The following is a 20,585-nucleotide window of genomic DNA, read 5'->3' as shown; positions in this document are numbered from 1 at the left end:
CTTCGTGTCTGGCTATTTGCACTTCTTCCACAAAATTGTTTGCTTAATATCCTGGACAGTTGGTTTTGAACAGTCATCCAGGGGGTCCCACAGAAGCGTCCCCTCTAGATAGCGCCTCTGGCTCCAGCCTTGCACTGAGGAGGGTGGTGTTACCATTCACCCTTTTAATTTTTTTAAAAGATTTTTTATTTGTTTATCTGACAGAGAGAGAGATCACAAGTGGACAGAGAGGCAGGCAGAGAGAGGGGCGGAAGCAGGCTCCCTGCCAAGCAGAGAGCCCGATGTGGGGCTTGATCCCAAGATCCTGAGATCCTGACCTGAGCCAAAGGCAGATGCTTAACCCACTGAGCCACCCAGGTGCCCCACCATTCACCCTTTTAGAAGGTTCTGTTGGGGGAATGCCTCACTTGGGCAACACTCGCAGTAAGATTATTGTTACTATACATGTTAAAGGATAAGGTAGACCTTAGTTCTGCATTAACTCCCCCCAAAGTATATGCTTTAGAATTTGGCAGCATTCTCCCTATGGATGTACCAGAGAGGCTGACTACGGACATATGCCAGAAGGAATGAAAGAAGCTTAGAGGTAAAAGGATCACTTGGGAGACCGCTAGTCAGTTTCACCTTTTCAGGAAGTACCTGTTGAGTCCGCCACCTAACAGGGACACTGTTCCGTGACCTCGGTATTACAAACAGGTGTATGGTGTAGCCCCTTGCCTTTGAAGGATGTGATGTAGAGGTGTTTGTGGCGAGCATCTCAGTACTGAATCCACCTTTATTCTGATCAGTTGTATCTACTATAATATCTCTCGAGTCTGTCCCTCTTCTCCATCCCTCCACCTCCCTGGTCCAGCCACCATCTGGACCATCTGGCTCTCCTCTGAATCACTGCAGTAGCTGGAGACCTTGAGAATGGTCTTCTCTACTATGCGCCACCGCACTCCTGAGTTAGAAGCCTTTTTGAAATGCAGATCTGATTGTTTCAGGCACCCTGCTTATTCATTCAATGGTTTCCCATTGATTTTAGGCTAAAGACACAAGTCCTTAACCTGCTAAGGCCCTGCCAGGTGTGGCTCTGTCCGCCCCTCCAGATTCTTCACCCACCACTCTCCCAGTGGGAGGGCTCCTCTTCTTCCTGCAAAGAGCCTTTGTGCAGGCTGGACCCTCAGCCTGAAAGGCTTTTTCTCCCATCTCTCTTTTAGCTAGCTCCTCTTCATTCTTCAGATCTCAGCGTCTCTGCCACATCCTCAGGAAACGTACCCTGCCCTTCCTTCATGGGTCAGATTCCACTCTTCCGAGCTCCCACACACCAAGGTGTGCCTTTCCTCAGAGGCACTGGGCACAGTTGCAGTTCAACATTTGTTATTTGACCCCCTGGAGGATGTAAGCTCCCTGAGGGCAGGGATCACGACTGCAGATGCTCACTGTTGTCATACACAGGGGACCTCGAACTCCATAAATATTGAGTCGAAATATTGGTTCAATAGAAGCATGCGTGCCAGGATCTGGGGTAGAGGGCTACATATTTCAGGATCTCAGAGAGGATGGTTCGAGGACATGATTCTCCCTCCAACAGCTGCGGCCCAGGTATATGCCATTTTCTTAATACCATTACTTCCTCTGTATTTCCTATCTTGTCCATCTCCACAGTTCTGCCTTCATCTCAGGCCCCCTCCGTTTTGCCTATGAGACCCTCTTTCCCTTTAACTTTGCAATGCCCCTTTCTGGTCTTGCCTCATTGGCTTCAGAAGGCAGCACGGAATAATGTGGCAACAGCACAGAATCTAGAACCATAATATCTGAGTTCAATTACTAGGTTAAAAGTATTAGTGGTGCAACCTTCCTCAGGTTGTTAAATCACTCTGAACCTAGCTTTCTTATCTCTAAAATGGGAACAACTTCAGAATCAAGCAAGATGGAGGACATAGAAAATCTAAACGCACCATCACCTGGAAATACTGGATAAAATATGGGGGTGGGGGAGTAAACATGACTGAGTTCTCAAAAGGAAAATAAAATCCTGAGTGTTATAAACAAAGAGAAGACTGAAAGCCAGAGAATAAGCTGACCATGGCAACAGTTGCTGGAAGAGGACTGATAATTAGTTCTGTTAACTAAAAAATGTTTTACCAGCCACCAAAGGATGGGAGGTGAAGTCTTGGTCCTGAAAACATGGGGAAATTAAATGAAAAGTGGCCAAAGTTGACTCAAGAAGAAATAGAAAACCTGAACATTATCTATAAATTCTAATATATGGAATGAGTTAAAACACACACACACACACACATACCCCTATCTAGATAGTTTTATAGATGCATTATTCTGCCAACTATTTTTTTAAAGTCAGCTCTATACATAACATGAAGCTTGAACTCACGACCCTAAGACCAAGAGTAACATGTTCTACAGATTGAGCCAGTCAGGTGTCCCTATTTTGCCGACTCTTAAAAACCAGTTGTTTATTTACTTATACAAACTATAGCAGATAACAGAAAAAGAGGGACAATCACACTTATAATACTAAAATCCTATAGGCACCTGGGTGGTTCAGTTAAGCCTCTGCCTTTGGCTCAAGTCATGGTCTCCTGGTTCTGGGATCAGCCCGCATCATCTGCTTCTCTCTCTCCCTTTGCTCCTCCCCACTGCTCATTCTCTCCCTCTCTCAAACAAACAAAAATTTTAAAAAAGAAAGACTAAAATCCTAAATAAGATATTAACAAACTGAATCTGGTGGAGTTTGTGCAAGTGTGTGTGTGTGTGTGTATGTGTGTGCGCGCGCGCACGCGCGCATGCACATGACCAAGCAGGCCTTATTGCAGGAATACAAGGATGGTGTACTTTAAAAATCTATTAATGGGGCGCCTGGGTGGCTCAGTGGGTTAAGCTGCTGCCTTCGGCTCAGGTCATGATCTCAGGGTCCTCGGATCGAGTCCCGCATCAGGCTCTCTGCTCAGCAGGGAGCCTGCTTCCCTCTCTCTCTCTGCCTGCCTCTCCGACTACTTATGATTTCTCTCTGTCAAATAAATAAATAAAATCTTTAAAAAAATCTATTAATGATGTTTACAATTTGTCAAATTAAAAGGAAAAAAATATTGTCCCAATAGGTACAGAGAACACATTGGATAAAGTTTAACAGGACTCCATTATTTTTTTTTGTTTAAATCTAGCTAACTGGATGCCTGGGTGGCTCAGGTAGTTGGGTGTCCGCCTTTGGCTCAGGTTATGATCTCCAGGTCTTGGTATTGAGCCTCATGTCATCAGGTTCCCAGCTCAGCGGGAAGTCTGCTTCTCCTTCTCCCTCTGCTTGTGCTCCCTCTCTGTCTCTCAAAGGATAAATAAAATCTTTTTAAAAATCTAGCTAAGATTAGAAAATAACTTCCAAAGTCAAGACAAGGATATTAGTTTTTACTGTTTCTTTTCTTAATTTTTTATTTTTAAATTTAAATTCAATTAATTGGGCGCCTGGGTGGCTCAGGGGGTTAAAGCTTCTGCCTTCGGCTCAGGTCATGATCTCAGGGTCCTGGGATCAAGTCCCGCAAGTCTCTCAAGCAGAGAGCCTGCCCCCCCCCCCCTCTCTCTCTCTGCCTGCCTCTCTGACTACTTGCGATCTCTCTCTGTCAAATAAATAAAATCTTAAAAAATAATAAATTCAATTAATTAACATATAGGGTATTATTAGTTTCAGAGGTCGTGTTCAAAGATTCATCAGTTATATATAAAAATATTTAATTTTTTTTAAAGTTTCATTTATTTAAGTCATCTCTACACCCAACATGGGGCTTGAATTCATGACTCCAAGATCAAGGGTCACATACTCTTCCAACTAAGCCAGCCAAGTGCCCCCCTCCCTAGTTTTTACTGTTTCTATTCAACTTGTGCTAGTGGGTCTGAACTGGCACATTAAGAAAAAAAAAAGTAGTAAAGCCATCACTTTACATAGATAATTAATTAGTGACAAAGAAAATTTACAAGAACCCACAAATAATTAGAACTAATACATCCCTTTCTGGGGACAAGATGAATATGCAAACATCAATTTGCCTATATGACAGCAATAAACAAGTAGAAGATTTTATTTTAAGAAAATACCATGTGTGGGATGCCTGGGTGGCTCAGTCAGTTGAATGGCTGCCTTCAGCTCAGGTCATGATCCCAGCATCCTGGAATGGAGTCCCGCCCGCATCTGCCTGCTTCTCTCTCTCCCTCTGCCTGCCTCTCTGCCTGATTGTGCTCTGTCTCTCTCTCTCACTGTCAAACAAATAAATAAAATCTTTGAAAAGAAAAATGAAAATACCATCTGTAATAACAACAAAGACTATAGAATATTTAGAAATAAATATAACAAAATATGTGCATGATCTTTGTGGAGAAAATTATAAAACTTTATTGGAGAACATTTTGAAAAGAAGACGAAAAAGAGTGGACAGCTATTCCATGCTCAAGAAGAGGAAAATTAAATATAAAGCTGGTAATTTTTCTTAAATCTATAAATATCAGTACAATTCTAATCAAAACCCCAACAATATCTTATGGAACTTAAAAACACTATTCTCAGGTGTGCCAGGGTGACTCAGTTAAGTGACTGCCTTCAGCTCAGGTCATGCTTCTCCCTCTCCCTCTGCCACTCCCCGTGCTTGTGCGCTCCCCCTCTCTCTCTTTCTCTCTCTCTCTTTCCCCCCAACAAATAAATAAATAAAATCTTTAAAAATAAATTTAAAAATTTTTAAAAAAAGAACCGTGGGGCGCCTGTGTGTCTCAGTGGGTTAAGCCTCTGCCTTCAGCTTGGGTCATGGTCTCAGGGTTCTGGGATCAAGCCTGCATAGGGCTCTCTGCTAGCGGGACGCCTCCTTCCCCCTCTCCCTCTGCCTGCCTCTCTGCCTACTTGTGATCTCTCTCTCTCTCTCTCTGTCAAATAAATAAATAATCTTAAAAAAAAAAAAAAAAAAAAAAAGAACCTTATCTGGCAATGAAAGCGCCCAGTATCTGAGATGTCCCAAACTCTCCCTTCAGGCAACTAAAATTAAAGGTGGCAAACTCACATTTCTGTGAAAGCCACGCACGTAATGTGCCAAATGCAAGGTTTTGTTTTTTAAGATTTTATTTATTTGAGAAGGAGAGAGAGAGAGTGGGGTGGGCAGATGGAGAGGGAGAAGCAAACTCCCCGCTGAGCAAGAAGCCTGACTTGGAGCTCCACCCCAGGACTCTGGGATCATGACCTGAGCTGAAAGCTGATGTTTAACACACTGAGCTGCCCAGGCACCCCGCCAAGGGCAAGGTTGTCTGGAGAGGCAGCAGCTTCTGGTTCGGTATGGCCATGTAGGAATTCAGACTAGCATTGCCTCATTTTATTTATTTTTGTATTAACATATAATGTATTATTTGTTTCAGGGTTATAGGTCTGTGATTCGTCAGTCTTACACAATTCACAGTACTCCCCATAGCACATATCCTCCCCAGTGTCCATCACCCAGGAAACCCCAGCCCTCCCACCCCCTCCAGCAACCCTCAGTTTGTTTCCTGATATCAAAAGTCTCTTATGGTTTGTCTCCCTCTCTGGTTTCATCTTGTTTCATTTTTCCCTCCCTTTCCCTATGATCCTCTGTCTTGTTTCTCAATTCCTCATATCGGTGAGATCATATGATAACTGTCTTTCTCTGCTTGACTTATTTGTCTTAGCATCATACCCTCTAGTTCCATCCATGTCATTGCACATGGCAAGATTCCATTTTTGATGGCTGCATAGTGTGTGTGTGTGTGTATCTCACATCTTCTTTATCCATTCATCTGTTGATGGATATCTAGGTTCTTTCCATAGTTTGGCTATAGTGGACTGCTGTTATAAACATTCGGGTGCGCATGCCCCTTCAGATCTCTACATTTGTATCTTTGGGATAAATACCCAGTAGTGCAATTGCTGGGTCATAGGGTAGCTCTATTTTTGACTTTTTGAGGAACCTCCATACTGTTTTCCACAGTGGCTGAACCAGCTTAGCATTCCTTCATTTAAGGCTTTTTTTTTTCCCCCAAGAGGAACTATAAATCCCAATTTTTCTATAAAATGTCTCCATTTTTAAGTTTTGTAATTAATTCAAAAGAATCATAAAAGCACATTGAGAACCAAATGAAATACTTGAGTGGGTTGCCAGTTTCTGAGCTCTGAGACGGAGGCTGGCACAGAGGCAGATGCAGGAGCAAGTCTTACAAAGACACTGTCATTCCAGCTGCACTAAAGACAAATGACAGAGTGCAATGAGGGCATGGGGAACTAAAGATGGTGGCAGCTTCTTTGTCCTTCCTCCCACTAAGATGCTCAGTCTATCTCCCCTTCCCTAAAGTTGGGGTTGGATTGTGGCCTGTTGTGACCAACAGAATGTGGCAGGAGTGAGTGTGTGACTTTTGAGGTTTGGTCTTACTTGATCTGCAGCTTTCACTTTTGGCACCTGGAACATGCCTCCTCAGGACCCAGTCACCATGTTGTGAGGAAACCCGAGCAGCCACTGAAAGACCCACATGAAGTAGACCCAAGGCTCACAGAGGCCAGCAGTGGCTAAGCTCCAGTGTCCACAGCTTGCCAAGTGATGAGGCTGGGACATTCCACCTGAGGCAGAGCTGCCCAGTCAACTTGCAGACTTGTGAGAAACAATACATTTCTGTTAAAACACTAAATATTAGGGTGGCTTGTGGAACAGGGATAGGAAACCAAAACAGGCCACATTAGAAAAAAGAGGTCTCACTCTACCTAGAAGAGTCAGAGCTGGGTCCAGAGCATTTGAGATTTGAGCTAATTCTTGAAAAAGGTGTATGTTGGCTTTTATTGTAGAGGGGGAGTGGATGGTAAACTTTCCAGAAGGAGGAAAAAATATGCCCACAGAATGGACGATGGAAAGTGTGACATAATCAAGCATCCCCAAGTAAGTCAGTTTTGCTGATTGGAACATAAAGCATGGAGATGGGAGGGAAGGGTGAGAACAATTGCTAACATTTCTTGAGCACTTACTATGCACCAGGATCAGTGATACACGCTTCCCAAAATCATATAAATCATGAGTCCTCACAATATCTCTCTGATTTTGTACATGAGGAACTTGTGGTCCAGAGTAACTTGCCAGAGATCATAGAGCCGAAAAATGGCAGAGCTGAGGTGTTTTTTTTTTTTTAATGTAATTTCTTTTCGGCGTTCCAAAATTCATTGTTTATGCACCACACCCAGTGCTCCATGCAATACGTGCCCTCCTTACTACCCACCACCAGGCTCACCCAACCTCCCACCTGTATAGCCTGTGCTCTTTCCTGTATAGCCACCCGGTATAGCTTGTGCTCTTTCCACCCTACTTCATATATATATATATATATATTTTTTTTTTAGTTTGACAGACAGATCACAAGTAGGCAGAGAGGCAGGCAGAGAGAGAGAGAGAGGAGGAAACAGGCTCCCCACAGAGCAGAGAGCCCGATGTGGGGCTTGATCCCAGGACCCTGGGATCATGACCTGAGCCGAAGGCAGAGGCTTTAACCTATTGAGCCACCCAGGCGCCCCACCCTACTTCATATCTTAAGTCAGATCCCAAAGGGCCTTGTGTGCCAGATGGACAAGTGGAGATTTTACCTGAAGGGGAGAGGCAGCCATTAAGGAATTGTGAGTAGGAGAGTGAGAAGTTCTGGTTTTCGCTTCAGAAGTGTCCCTACAGCAGCTGGGAGGAGCATGGGCTGGAGGGGATGGCAAACTAGAAACAGAAGACCAGCAAAGTGACGTCTTCAAAAGTCTGTGTGGGGACACCCGAGCAGAGATCATTCCTTCATCATCGGGACTAGCTTAGGCCACCTGTGGCTGGCCAAGGGGCTGATCGGGAGTTAGGTTCAAGGGCAGAAACTCGGATAAAAACCATCTCTGAAGCATACAGAGTACTGAAAGCCATCTCACGATCCAGCAGGGGAAACTGGGTCAAGGCCTAGAATCCAGAAGTCCAGAGATGAGATTAAGGTTTGAGCCCTAGGGCCAGAGTTAGGAGCTGGAAAGAAGCAAGACTGGGAGAGTAGGTCAAGAATGACCAGAAGAATCCTAAGCAGAGGTTCCAAAGCCTAAGGAGCACTTGTGATTCATCTGTGAACTGGGTGGGCACATGGTGTTGGGTGCTGGGGAAAGGCCAGAGGTCAGGAGGCAGGCAGTGGCAGCAGGGTTGGTGATGTAATGACATACTGATGAGCTAGAGAGTAAAATCATAGGACTTGGTTCTTAGGAAGGAGGTGGGAGGGGGCAAGAAAGAGTGTGATCTGAGGATCCTTCCAGGTTTCTGGCTTGAGCATCTGGGTGGTTGGTGATTCCGTCTCCTGAAACCAGGAATAACGAAGAAGCAGGTTTGGGAGAAGAGACACATTTCAAATTAGGGAATATTCAGTACTTGCTCAATAAGCTTAAATTGAATGTTAATTTTTAAGCAACTGGAGACATTCAGATGGAAAGATTCATGAGACATATCTGGGAGTAAAGGTCAAGGGAGAAATCTGAGCTAAAAATACACATTTCAAAGTCACCAGCATAACGATGGGTATGAGAATGAGTTTAAAAAGTGTATAGTATGGATATTGGGGAGGGTATGTGCTATGGTGAGTGCTGTGAAGTGTGTAAGCCTGACGATTCACAGACCTGTACCCCTGGGGCAAGTAATACATTATATGTTAATAATTTTTTTTTTAAGTGTGCAAATAAGGAAAGAAGGGAGATGGGATCAAGTCATGGAAAGTAGCCTAAGAAAGTCCAGGAAGAGGGGCAAGAGGACAAATGAGAGGGAGAGAGAGCAACAGAATGGTTGCACAAAAAGCAACAGAGAAAAGAACTTCAGTGGGTAGTCAACAAGGTCAAATGTTTCAGGGGAAAAAAAAATGAAGATAAAAAATGCCCATTGGATTTGGCAAAGGGAAGATCTAGCATGTTCAACCTTAGTGAGAACAGATTCAGTGGGAGGGAAGGAAGTAGAGCTGATGGCAGTCAATTGAGGAGGTTGTATTAGTCACCCACATCATGTAACAAAGTACCCAAACCTTAATGGCTTACAACAGCAATAACCATGCATTATCTCATGGATTCTACAGTTAGGAATTTGGCCAGGGCACAGCTGGGGCCACCTGTCTCTGCTCTACAATGTGTGGGGATTGTGCTGAAAGTGACTGAATGGGTGGGAGCTGGAGTCATCTGAAGGTTTTCACTGGCATGTCTGCCAGCTGATACTGGCAATTGGTTGAAACCTTAGTTGAGGTTGTCAGCTCCTATGCCTGACAGGTGGGTCCCAGGAGCAGGCCTCCTGAGGGGAAGAGCGAGAACCTAACATTTGAGGGGTCTAGATATAGAGTACAAATAAAGAATATGAAGTTGCAGGGCCTTAATCTCTCTGTTGTGGATTTGAGAAAAATGAGCAAGAAAATGATTTTATCAAATCTACAACTTGAATAGGTCAGATCGAATTCACACAATTTCATACTCTTTATTGATTTAGTTGTGGATAAAAAAATGAAAATACGGGGTGCCTGGGTGGCTCAGTGGGTTAAGCCGCTGCCTTTGGCTCAGGTCATGATCTCAGGGTCCTGGGATCGAGTCCCGCATCGGGCTCTGTGCTCAGCAGGGAGCCTGCTTCCTCCTCTCTCTCTCTCTGCCTGCCTCTCTGCCTACTTGTGATCTCTCTCTGTCAAATAAATAAATAAAATCTTTAAAAAAATTTTAAAAAATGAAAATACATGTGGCTTCCATTTGTACTCTTCTCAGTTTTTAAAAATTTCAGTAGATTGCTTTCTTGAAGATACTCCATTTTTCTTTGAGTTCCACATTCATAGTTTCTACTTTTTTTTTTTAAGATATTTATTTATTTATTTATCAATGAGAGAGAGAGAGATAGCACAAGCAGGGGGAGCAAGAGAGGAAGAAGCATGCTCCCCTCTGAGCAGGGTGCCCAACATGGGGCTCTATCCCAGGACCTTGAGATCAAGACCTGAACCAAAGGCAGTTGCTTAACCGACTGAGCGAGCCATCCAGGTGCCCCATAGTTCTGACTTCTACCATAATTTCAATGGTTTCTATTTCTATCATAGTTTTAAACTCATCCCCAGTGACCTATGATTTAAATATACATATATGGGGCGCCTGGGTGGCTCAGAGGGTTGGGTCTCTGCCTTTGGCTCAGGTCATGATCTCAGGGTCCTGGGATCAAGCCCTGCATCGGGCTCTCTGCTCGGTGGGGAGCCTGCTTCCCCCGCCCCTGCCTCTCTGCCCACTTGTGATCTCTATCTGTCAAATAAATAAACAAAATCTTTTAAAAATAAATAAATATATATATCATTGTAGTCAATGTTTACAAAATTAAAATGGATTTTTGCCAAAATATGTAAATGTAAAAAAAAACTTTAAAAATCACTTTAGTAGATGTTACAAAAGGTATTTTCTTCTAAAATATTCAAAATTGTGTATTAAAAAGACAAAATAAAAATTATAATTAATAAATATTAATATCCTAAATCAAACTAATTAAATAAAGCTATTTTTTGCTTGCTTTAAAAATCCATATTAGACAACTTTATAGAAATCAAACTATTTGTAATCTAGTATTCAATGTTCATCCACTTACCAAACAGAAAATCAATGTCACACCTCACAAAAATTATGTCTAGACCTATTTGCATACAAATTTTACAGTAAAAAAAATTAATATTGCAAAATGTTCCTCAATTGTCATTTGTAACTGTCGTGAATGCAGCACAACATAAATTGATACCTCTGAAACACAAAGAGAAGTAAGAAAAACGGACACTTTATGTGATAAGTGATACTTTATCATGCCATTTGAGAGATAATATTTGACAAATTAATTTAGTTGCATTTTCTCTTACCTAAATGCTTCTGCCACTTAAATCCTGCCTACACACCAAACCAGCATGCACCTCAGAATCTGGCAGAGGCATAGTCTAAACTTTCACAGGATTCAGTTGTAGTCATCTTTTGTTTCCAGGATACAGGCCAAGAGATTGCAGAAGCATTTCCCTGGGGTCCAAATGGGGTTAATTATGAGAGCAGATGTTCAGGGTTTCAGGTTGTGCTATGCCAGCACTGAGGGCCAGATCCCAAGTGCCTGGGTGTCATTTAATAAATGCCGTGTGTGATAAACAAAGGCCCCCAAAGTATGCAGGCCAGAGCAAGTCCTTGTGGTCTGGATATGATGATGATACTGTCTATGGGCAAGATCATGATTAAGTTCCAAGTATGCTAAGTTTGTGGTACCTTTCAGATATCCAAGTAGGGTTTCCATGTAGGCAGTCAGATACACAAGGCCGTAGACCAGATACGAGTCTGAGAATGATCAGCTAACAGCATCTGAAACCATGGGTCAGGTGTGATGGGTCCCAAACCTGGGAAGTAGTTACAAATTAAAATTCTAGCCCCCCCAAACCAATGAATCAGGAATACATGGTTTAACAGGCCCTCCAGGCAATTCTGATGCAGACAAAATTGGAGAACTACTGCTCTAATGTGAGGAACAAGGGGGTAGTATAAATTTAGTGACAGGTGTTGGAGGGCGTTCACTTCTGAGGGCCTCAGTTTCCTATGTGACATAAGTGAGATCACCAACTGAGAGAGGCGAGACAGAGGAGCCTCACAGGTGCAGGATCATGGAGTTTACTTATTTTTTAATTATTTTATTTTATTTTTACTTATTTGACACAGAGAGAGAGAGATCACAAGGAGGCAGAGAGGCAGGCAGAGAGAAAGGGGGAAGCAGGCTCCCTTCTGCGCAGAGAGCCCAATTCGGGGCTCAATCCCAGGACCCTGAGATCATGACCCGAGCCAAAGGCAGACACTTAACCCACTGAGCCAGCCAGGGAGGATCAGGGAGTTTAAAGTAGCCATTGACCAGCATGATGTGGTTGGGTCACTAAGCAATGCTGGGGTTGGTGGCATGAATAAGGACTGGTAACTATTTCCTGGTTGTGTGGCTTCCTTCAACACCTCTTGGCCATCAGAGTAAAATACTGAAGAAGACATATCACGGGGCTCATCTAGGGGTGGGGCTTTGCCAGGTAGGGCCAAGGGTGAAAATATAGAGGGGCAAGGGAGTTCAGGATATTGTCAAGACAGTTGTTGAAATGAAGGGCCATACAGCTGAAAGTGGAGAGGAGGTACTGACACATTGGAAAAAGGGAATTGACCTGGAGGTACCGGGAGCCTAAGACAGGGTGGTAAGGAGCTAGCCAGGGTGATGGCTGCAAGGTTAGAAGATAGGGGCGGAGTCAGGAGGCTGACTGATGGATTTTCAAAGAGTGGCTGCTTCAGATGACGAAGTCCAGGGTGTAACAAAGGGAATGGGTGGCTGGCTGGGAGTGCAGAAGTTCATGGGACGATGTCACCAAGTTGTTGAGAGGCCAGGTGGGGAATGGGTCCTCTGAGTGGACAAAGAGATGGGGAGACTCAGTCCGCTGGGTGCCACTGTCCCCTTGAGTGAGGTAAGAAGGTCTAGCATGTGGCAGACAGTAGCAAAGAGGAAAAGGGCAATTTAGCTGAGGCAGGGGCTATTTTAAACACAAACCTGGGGACTGGAGGAGGTGTAGTTTGGAGGCAGCAATCTGGAGCAAGGAAAGCACCCACACCTATAAGAAAATAAACAGCTCTTATTTCAGAAGACAGGAGAGAAGGTAGTGTCCCCAGGGGAGAGTTACATTTCAGCTAAAAGTCTGGAAGTGAGGGGAGCACGCTAAGGAGAAGTTAAGGCTATGAGGAGCTTCGAAGTTTATTAGAGGGCATAAGGGTAGCTTCGGGAGGGGCCAAGTGGAGGGCTGGGTCAGGACCAGAGTCAGAGTATCACAGAGACAACAATGCTATAGAGTAAGCGGGCTAGGGCATTTACATTTTCACTTAAACGATCAAAACAGGGATAGGAGGAAGGCTGGATTTCATTGAGTCTCTTGGAAGGGGTAAAAAGTGGTGATTAAGGATATGGCCTCTGGGGAAGCCTGGCTAGCACAGCTGGAAGAGAATGGACTCTTGATCTTGGGGTTATGAGTTCAAGCCCCATGTTGGGTGTGGAGATTGTTCAAAATTAAATAAATAAGCTTTTTAAAAAAGGTTTTATTTGGGGCACCTGGATGGCTCAGTGGGTTAAAGCCTCTGCCTTCGGCTCAGGTCATGATCTCAGGGTCCTGGGATAGAGCCCCGCATCAGGCTCTTTGCTCAGCAGGGAGACTGCTCCGCCCCCCCCCCCCCGCCCGCCTGCCTCTCTGCCTACTTGTGATCTCTCTCTCTCTGTCAAATGAGTAAATAAAATCTTTTTAAAAAAGATTTTATTCATTTATTTGAGAGATAGAAAAAGCACCAGCTGGGAGAGGAACAGAGGGAGAAGCAGACTCCTCTGCTGAGCAGGACCATGACCTGAGCCGACATAGATGCTGAGCCAACAGAGCCTCCAAGGTGCCCCAATAAATAAACTTAAAAAAAAAGGATGTGGCCTCTAGAACAGAGCTGACAGCATTCAAATCCCACCCTTGTCATGTTCCAGCTGTCTATAACCTTGGACAAGGTCTTTCTGGGCCTCCATTTCTTCTTCTGTAAAATGGAGATGACAAGAGTACTGACCTCACAGGGCTGCTGTGGGCATTAAATGACTCTGTGTGTTAAATGTCCAGGCCTCACACATAATCGGTAGTGGCTCCCAAGCCCGGCACCGCTGCCGCCTCCCCCACTTGGACCCTACCCCTGTGCTAGATGGAAAAGGCAAGTGGCAACCACTTGGATGGGAAGGACAGGTTTCACAAGCAGGTGGGAATGCAAGAATTATATGGAGACAACATGAAGATCCCAGTGGGGGGAAAACGGATTCTTTCGGGTAATAGCTGGCTGATACTTCCTATAAGTGGGAACTGAATGAGAAGGCTTCATTCCCTGAGATCACAGAAGGTTATATTGCTACACATCAGGCCAATTGTGACCTCTCCAATGAAGGCGAGTCTAGCCCTACTGCAAATGTATGAAGGTATCAATGCTAGGGATGAAGAGGAACTTCTGCAAAGAAAAGCCTCAAGCCTGCTGATCCCAAAAGGGGAGAGAAAAAAGAAAAGAAGAATCGAGATGGTTTCATGTTGAAGAAGAGAGAAATACAAATGTATTTTATGTCTGATTTACCTCCAGACATTACAGTGGATGAATTGGTACAACTTTTCCAAATCCTACATTATTATGAGAGATTCTCAAACAAACTCAAGGATACCAAGCTTTGCACAGATAACCAAAGAATTTTTTTTAAGATTTTATTTATTTATTTTACAGACAGAGATCACAAGTAAGTAGAGAGGCAGGCAGAGAGAGAGAAAGAGGAGGAAGCAGACTCCCCACCAAGCAGAGAGCCCGATGCAGGGCTCCATCCCAGGACCCCAAGATCATGACCTGAGCCGAAGGCAGAGGCTTTAACCCACTGAGCCACCCAGGTCCCCCTAACCAAAGAGATATTAAAGGAGATGGGCTTTGCTGTTACTTGAAGGGGGGTTCTGCAAATCTTGCATTAAAGTTTTTAGACAAAGATGCAATTAGGGTCTCCTAAGTTCATGTCAAGGTTGCAAAGTTTCAAGCTGAAGTAAGAATATGATGCCTCAAAAAAGAAGTGCAAAGACCACAAGAAGACAACCTTCCATACCACAATTATAGCAGCTCAGCCCAGATGTCTGCTCTTTGCAGGTCCTGGATGAGGCCCTGGAGCTGCAGAGCAAAGAATTAGAGAAAATCGGAAATAAAAATGGAGACAGTGACATCTTCTGGGTAAAATTATTACAAGTCTTCAGAAACTAAAGGAAGAAAAGGAAGCTTGGAACCAAGAAAGGTTTCAAGGCAGTTAATCAAGCCTTGGAGTAATCAGGAAGCCCAGAGATTTCTTGAAGAATAGGATACAACTAGACACAAGGAAGAAATCGGGTGGTGTCAGAAGCAATTGCCAAGGGGCTCAAGCACAGGGGCATAGGGTGAGCTGGTGATGATGCCTACATGTGCTAAGTTTGTAGGACTTGTCCTGGACTATGAATGAGGCCAAGCAGAGGCCAAGGACTGAGCCCCTGTCCTGTCCTTATAGGGAGGTCTGCCACAGGATCTTGCGAGATAAATGGGAGGACAACATCTTCTCAAGTCTTCTCTGTGCAGATGTGGGGATCTCTCACCTCCTGATTACTGGCTTATCCATATTCCCTTCAAGGAGCTGCTGTCTCTCCCTCTCCTACAGGTGATCTATACCGAGGCTCTGCAGTACCCGGATGAGAGCCCTGGCACCCGAATGCTCCATGATCATCTCTGTAGCCATCTCTCAGGAGCAGTGTCAACATCCTCTGACTCTGGCTCAGATGCTGAACTTAAAGGTGAACTCTGATCCTAATTTCATTTTAGAGACAATAGGATATTGCAGTTCCATAAACTCATGATGCCTTCCCTTCCCCAAACCCAGTGTCATATATATCCAAAGCATGTGAAAATACACAAAACAGAATTTGAAAAAATTAAATGAAAAAAAAAAAAAACAGAAAAATACACATTCCTAGTGAGTGACTTTGGCACATCTTTCTCAATAAGTGATAAAAAAGAAAACACAAGGGAAAATCAGAAAAGATATAGAACATCTGAAGAACACAGTTAACAACTTGACCTATTTGACAAATACAGAACACTTGCCCCAATAGCAAAAGAATCCACATTCTTTTGTATATCAAATTTTATTTACTAAAAATTACCCCATGCTATGTCACAGTACAAACTTCAGAAAGACATCAAAGGATTGAAACCATTCAGTATATGTTTTCCGGGAGGTAGAAATCAAGAATAAAATAAAAAAATACTGAACTGCTCCAGTGTCAAGCCATATACTCCTAAATAATTCTTGGGTTATGGAAGCTACCACAGCAGGAATTAGGAAATCTTTTGAATTGAATAACAATAGAAAGAGATCAAAGATATCAGAACGTATGAGACATAACCGAACAGTGTTTAGAGGGGAAGTTACAGCATTGAGTCCATATGCTGGAAAAGGAGACAGGGCTGACAACCAATGATTCGAAATTCAGGTTAGCATATCAAACTCAAACACAGCAACATGAAGAAACAGTAAAGAGATGGCATCAATAAAAAAAGAAAAGGCAAATCCAATGAAGAAATTCAACAAAGGTGGGGGGAGGTGCAAAAATCAGTGCACTGGACAGGGTAAGCCCTTGATATGTGGCAGTCACATTATTGCCACTCAGAGAGGGTGGACACACTGGGCTCACAGGGATCTTGGATGCTTGCCCTGGAGTAGACAGGTCCAAAGCTTGCAGATCCCACCCTGAGCGTTGCCACGTGAGATTTAGGATGGGGAGTTTGAGGAAGGGAAATGGAGCATAAGCAGGGGTTGCAAAAGAGGCAGAGGGAGAAGCAGACTCCCTGCTAAGCGAGGAGCCAGATGCGGGGCTCAATCCCAGGACCCCAGGATCTTGACCTGAACTGAAGGCAGACACTTAACCAACTGAGCCCCCAGGCGCCCCAAACCCTGTGATTTTTGTCGATGACCATCACAGTTACTGCCAGTTTTGCTGTGGTTTATTGCTTACACTTTTCATTAGAGAAAATGCTAAGTGTCTGTTCAAAGTTAGTGAAAATAAATTTTTTTTTTAATTTCCCCAATCCTGGAGCTCCTGGGTGGGTCAGTGGGTTAAAGCCCCTGCCTTTGGTTCAGGTCATGATCCCAGGGTCCTGGGATCGAGCCCCACATCGGGTTCTCTGCTCAGCAGAGAGCCTGCTTCCCCCTCTCTCTGCCTGCCTCTCTGCCTACTTGTGTTCTCTGTCTGTAAAATCTTTTATAAAAAGATTTTATAAAATCTTTAAAATAAAATAAAATTTCCCCAATCCTCATTCACAGAACTTTTAGGATCTTGGTTAAAGGCCCTGCAGAGGAACCCAGCAATGTCTGAGTGGAAAGGGGGCCAGGCTAGGAGACCATGTTGCTCCCTGCCCGTGAACCTTGGGACCCTTGGTCCCTGCTACCTAGATCCTGGAACTGTCCTGGCTTCTGTCTTTTCCAAAGCCTACCCGTTCAGTTTTTCCTTCACTTCTATAAATATCCTTCCAATAATTTATTCTTGCCTCTTAGAATTCATTTGTTATTTCTCTACAGATAGCTACTGCCATAGCCCACAACTCCTAGCCTAGAGTCATGGAACAAGAAGTGAGTGTGGACAGAGAAGGTTCAAGACACTGAGTGGCTGTGTGGTGTTGGGACTTATTTATTTATTCAAGCATATGAAAGAGAAAGAACACCTCACAGAGCAGGGGTGTGAATTCAGTAAGATGAAAGGTCTACTCTATGAGATCAAGAACTTTGATTTAGTCTCTGCTGCATCCTATCAGTGCCTATCATAGAACACATAAGGGGATCAATAAATATGCTTTGGATTAATGAATACTATATATGAAAACACTTGGGGAACTCCAAAATTTAACATGAATTGCTGTACCCATTATTCCCAGGATGAAAAGAGTTGATATCTACTCCCCCCTCGAAGTTTTGTTTTTGGGCTTGCTTTTTCCTTCTTTCCTTGAATCTTTACCCCAGATCTATGTGGAATCTGGCTAATTTGCCTGCTTCCCCTTATGACTGATCTTCTGAAATAAAAAAAAAAAAAGCCACCCTTCTTACCTGGAGGGCAGGTGGGCCAATAATAGGATGAGGAGGAAGGGGGATGTCCCTTATCTCTTTTGTCCTCAGTCAATAGTCCTGAAATTGATGCTGGGATGGAAACCCCCATTTTGTGCATATATAGAGCTGTTAAACACTAAATGTTTTCCAGAGAGTTCAGGTAAGAAATAACTCAGGGCAAGTCGAGGGTACAGAGGTAGAGAAATAGAGGGAAATACTATTTCTTTAAAGGGTCAAGGATCCTTGAGCAGCCTTTGAGAAATTTGAGGGGCAGTGATGTTTGCCAGAAGTAGAGTTTCAGCCTGAAGATCACAAGGTTCTATCTAAGCCAAAGAGTCTTTAGGTTGGAGTGCCTGGCTGGCTCAAACAGCAGAGCTTCCAACTCTTGATCTTGGAATTGTAGGTTTGGTCCCAGCTTAGGTGAAGAGATTGCTTAAAAAAATAATAAAATCTTCGGGCGCCTAAGGGGTTCAGTCAGTTAAGCATCAGACCCAACCTAGGCTCAGATCTGGTGCCCTCGCATCGACGAGGCTGGGCTTGGAGCCTCCTTAATACTCTCTCTCTCCCTGGCCCTCTGCCCTTCCCCACATGTACTCTCTCTCAAGTAAATAAAATCTCTTAAAAATCCTTCTAAAGATATGCTTCTGCATCTGGATAGAGTGCAGTTCATGGGGGGAGGGGGAGGGGCCGAAAGGGAAAGGGTGTTAAAGTGATACATTTTTATACCAAATGTGTTTATTTTTTTGTGCAAGTAATCCTTAAAATTGGAATTGTATTAGGTGTTAAAATAAAGTTTTTAAAAAATTTTTTAAAAAAATCCTTCTAAAGACTTTTTTTTTTTTTAAACGATTTTATATATTTGTCAGAGAGAGCACTAGCAGGGGGAGCGGCAAGTAGAGGGAGAACCAGGTTCCCCACTGAGCAGGGAGCCCCCATATGGGACTCAATCCCAGGACCCTGGGACCACAACGTGAGCTGAAGACAGATACTTAACTGACTGAGCCACCCAGGTGTCCTTGAAAACATCTTTTTAAAAGGGGGATAGGCAGGCTGAAAGAAAACAACTTAAGTCGATTCAGCGAGATGGAAGCACGGGAGAAGCTTCGCCCCGCCCCCGCCTCCAGAAAAACTAAGCAGCTGGGAAAAACTCCATCTCCTGGTGGATGCTGCCTCCTGGAGGTCGATATGGGTATCGCGGCTCCCTTTCACGCTAGTCTGTCGCATCGGGTCCTGAGACTGTTGAGTTTAAGAGTTCTTATGGATCCCCGGGGAGGTCGATGTCCCCGAAAACTGTGCGTTACAATAAAACGTGAATGCCTTCTGGTCCCCTAATCAAGAGCCTCCTCATACTCCAGCACTGCCCCTCAGTGAACCCGGTAAAATAACGCGCTTATCGGTCGTCTGAATATTTGCGTTCCGGGATGGACAGAAACCGCCTGTACTAAAATCAGAGTGCCTGCCCGCACAGCCCTTCTCCCATAGGAGCATTAGTTGACTTCCGATTAAGTCGACTGTCTTGAAGGAAGTCTCCCACATGGGGTATCAGGGGACCCTTTCTGTAAGGAAACTGCTCTTTGTCAAAACAGCCTGTACCTTGCCTGTTCCAAGCCCCAAACCCTGAGCGAACCTTCTCTGTGCACCTCACGCTGAGGCTGGAGTCAGAGCAAATGTAAGCACCAGATCCGCTAAAGCTGAAAACTAGAACTGGGGGCGGGTGTAGTTGGGCGAGGAATGATGAGCACCAAAGGAAGGCAGAGGGACAGAGGGACAGGACAGAGGATTCCCGGGGCGAACTGGCGGCCCTCGGAGCCTAGCACTCCACCACCTAGCACGCAGCAGGCCTCAAGGAACATCTAGGGCAGAGTCAGGCAGGGTAACACTGGAAGAACGCCGAGAGCAGGGTGTGAGGAGCGGTGGCGCCGGCTGAGGTCAGTTAAGGACACTGCCTCGGTTCCGCCCCTGAGGCGTCTAGGCCAATCAAGAGCCGCCCACAGTTACCCACCCCACCCCCCGCACTTCGGCCAAGCCCGCAAAGCTGAGGAAGCGGCTCCGAGGTCTGGCTTCCAATCAGAGAGCGCCTCTCGGAGATGGGCGGAACCCAAGGAAGGCGGGAGCGGGAAAAGGCCCCTCCTGCCACGCCCCAGCCCCCCGGCAGCCAATCGGAAGAGCCTGCCGGCCAGAACCGTTTCAATTCCCCCTCCTGACGCGCCCACATCCCTCTTCAATGCGTTCACGGGTGGCGGTCGGAGATCCAGCGCTTGGCAAACACGAGGAGGTTTTGAGGATCCTTCCCCTCCCTGACTCTGCGGCTGGGCCTGTATCCAAAGGGCCCAAGCAGGGGGTAGAATTCATTTTCCTTCCCTAACTCGCTAGGGCCTGGGAAGGAATGCTCAGGCCGAGGAGGAGAAGGAAATATCTCCAAATTACCATTTTCTCCAGACTGCCTGCGCCTTACTCTTTAAAACTTAAAGGCGCCTCCGTGTCTCTCGGGTGTAGAGTCTGAGTTCAAATGAAGTGTACAGGTGCTCCAAGTTAAACACAGAAATGTATGAAATAGGCACTCTAGAAACCTGTCCTACCATTGCCCCTGCCCTACCCCTGCAAGGGTGGTGCCAGCCACAACCAAAGGAACTAAGAGCTGATGTTGAAGGAGAGGGGACAGTCCCAGGGTCAGCTTGGGGGTAGGGATGCAAGGAAAGCCCGTGTTGGGGAGCCAAGATAGCAGTATATATGTATGTGTGTGCATATAATTTATTTTTATTTTGAGGCACTTGCCATAAATTCCTCCATCAGGCTGGTTACTCATGAACTAGTCCCCTCCCTAAAACCAACGCAGCCACTTTGCCCTGAAGCAGGCAGAGGTTAAAGGTTACTTTAGGTTAAAGGGTACTTTCTGTACCTCTCCCT

The 20,585-nt window shown here is 44.8% G+C and overlaps 1 long non-coding RNA gene across 1 annotated transcript; it reads right to left on the bottom strand.

Annotated features, from left to right (window-relative positions):
- Positions 1-11,725: 11,725 nt before the first annotated feature.
- LOC309865759 lies at positions 11,726-17,838 on the bottom strand. Its single transcript, XR_014312262.1, has 3 exons — positions 17,679-17,838; positions 12,567-12,627; positions 11,726-12,422 (listed from the first exon to the last, which is right to left on the bottom strand). It is a non-coding gene; the product is annotated as an uncharacterized lncRNA (long non-coding RNA).
- Positions 17,839-20,585: the final 2,747 nt, after the last annotated feature.

The sequence above is a fragment of the Mustela nivalis genome (genome assembly GCF_964662115.1).
Source record: "Mustela nivalis genome assembly, chromosome: 5".
Taxonomy (NCBI): domain Eukaryota; kingdom Metazoa; phylum Chordata; class Mammalia; order Carnivora; family Mustelidae; genus Mustela; species Mustela nivalis.
This window is presented reverse-complemented; position numbering and strand designations above follow the sequence as displayed.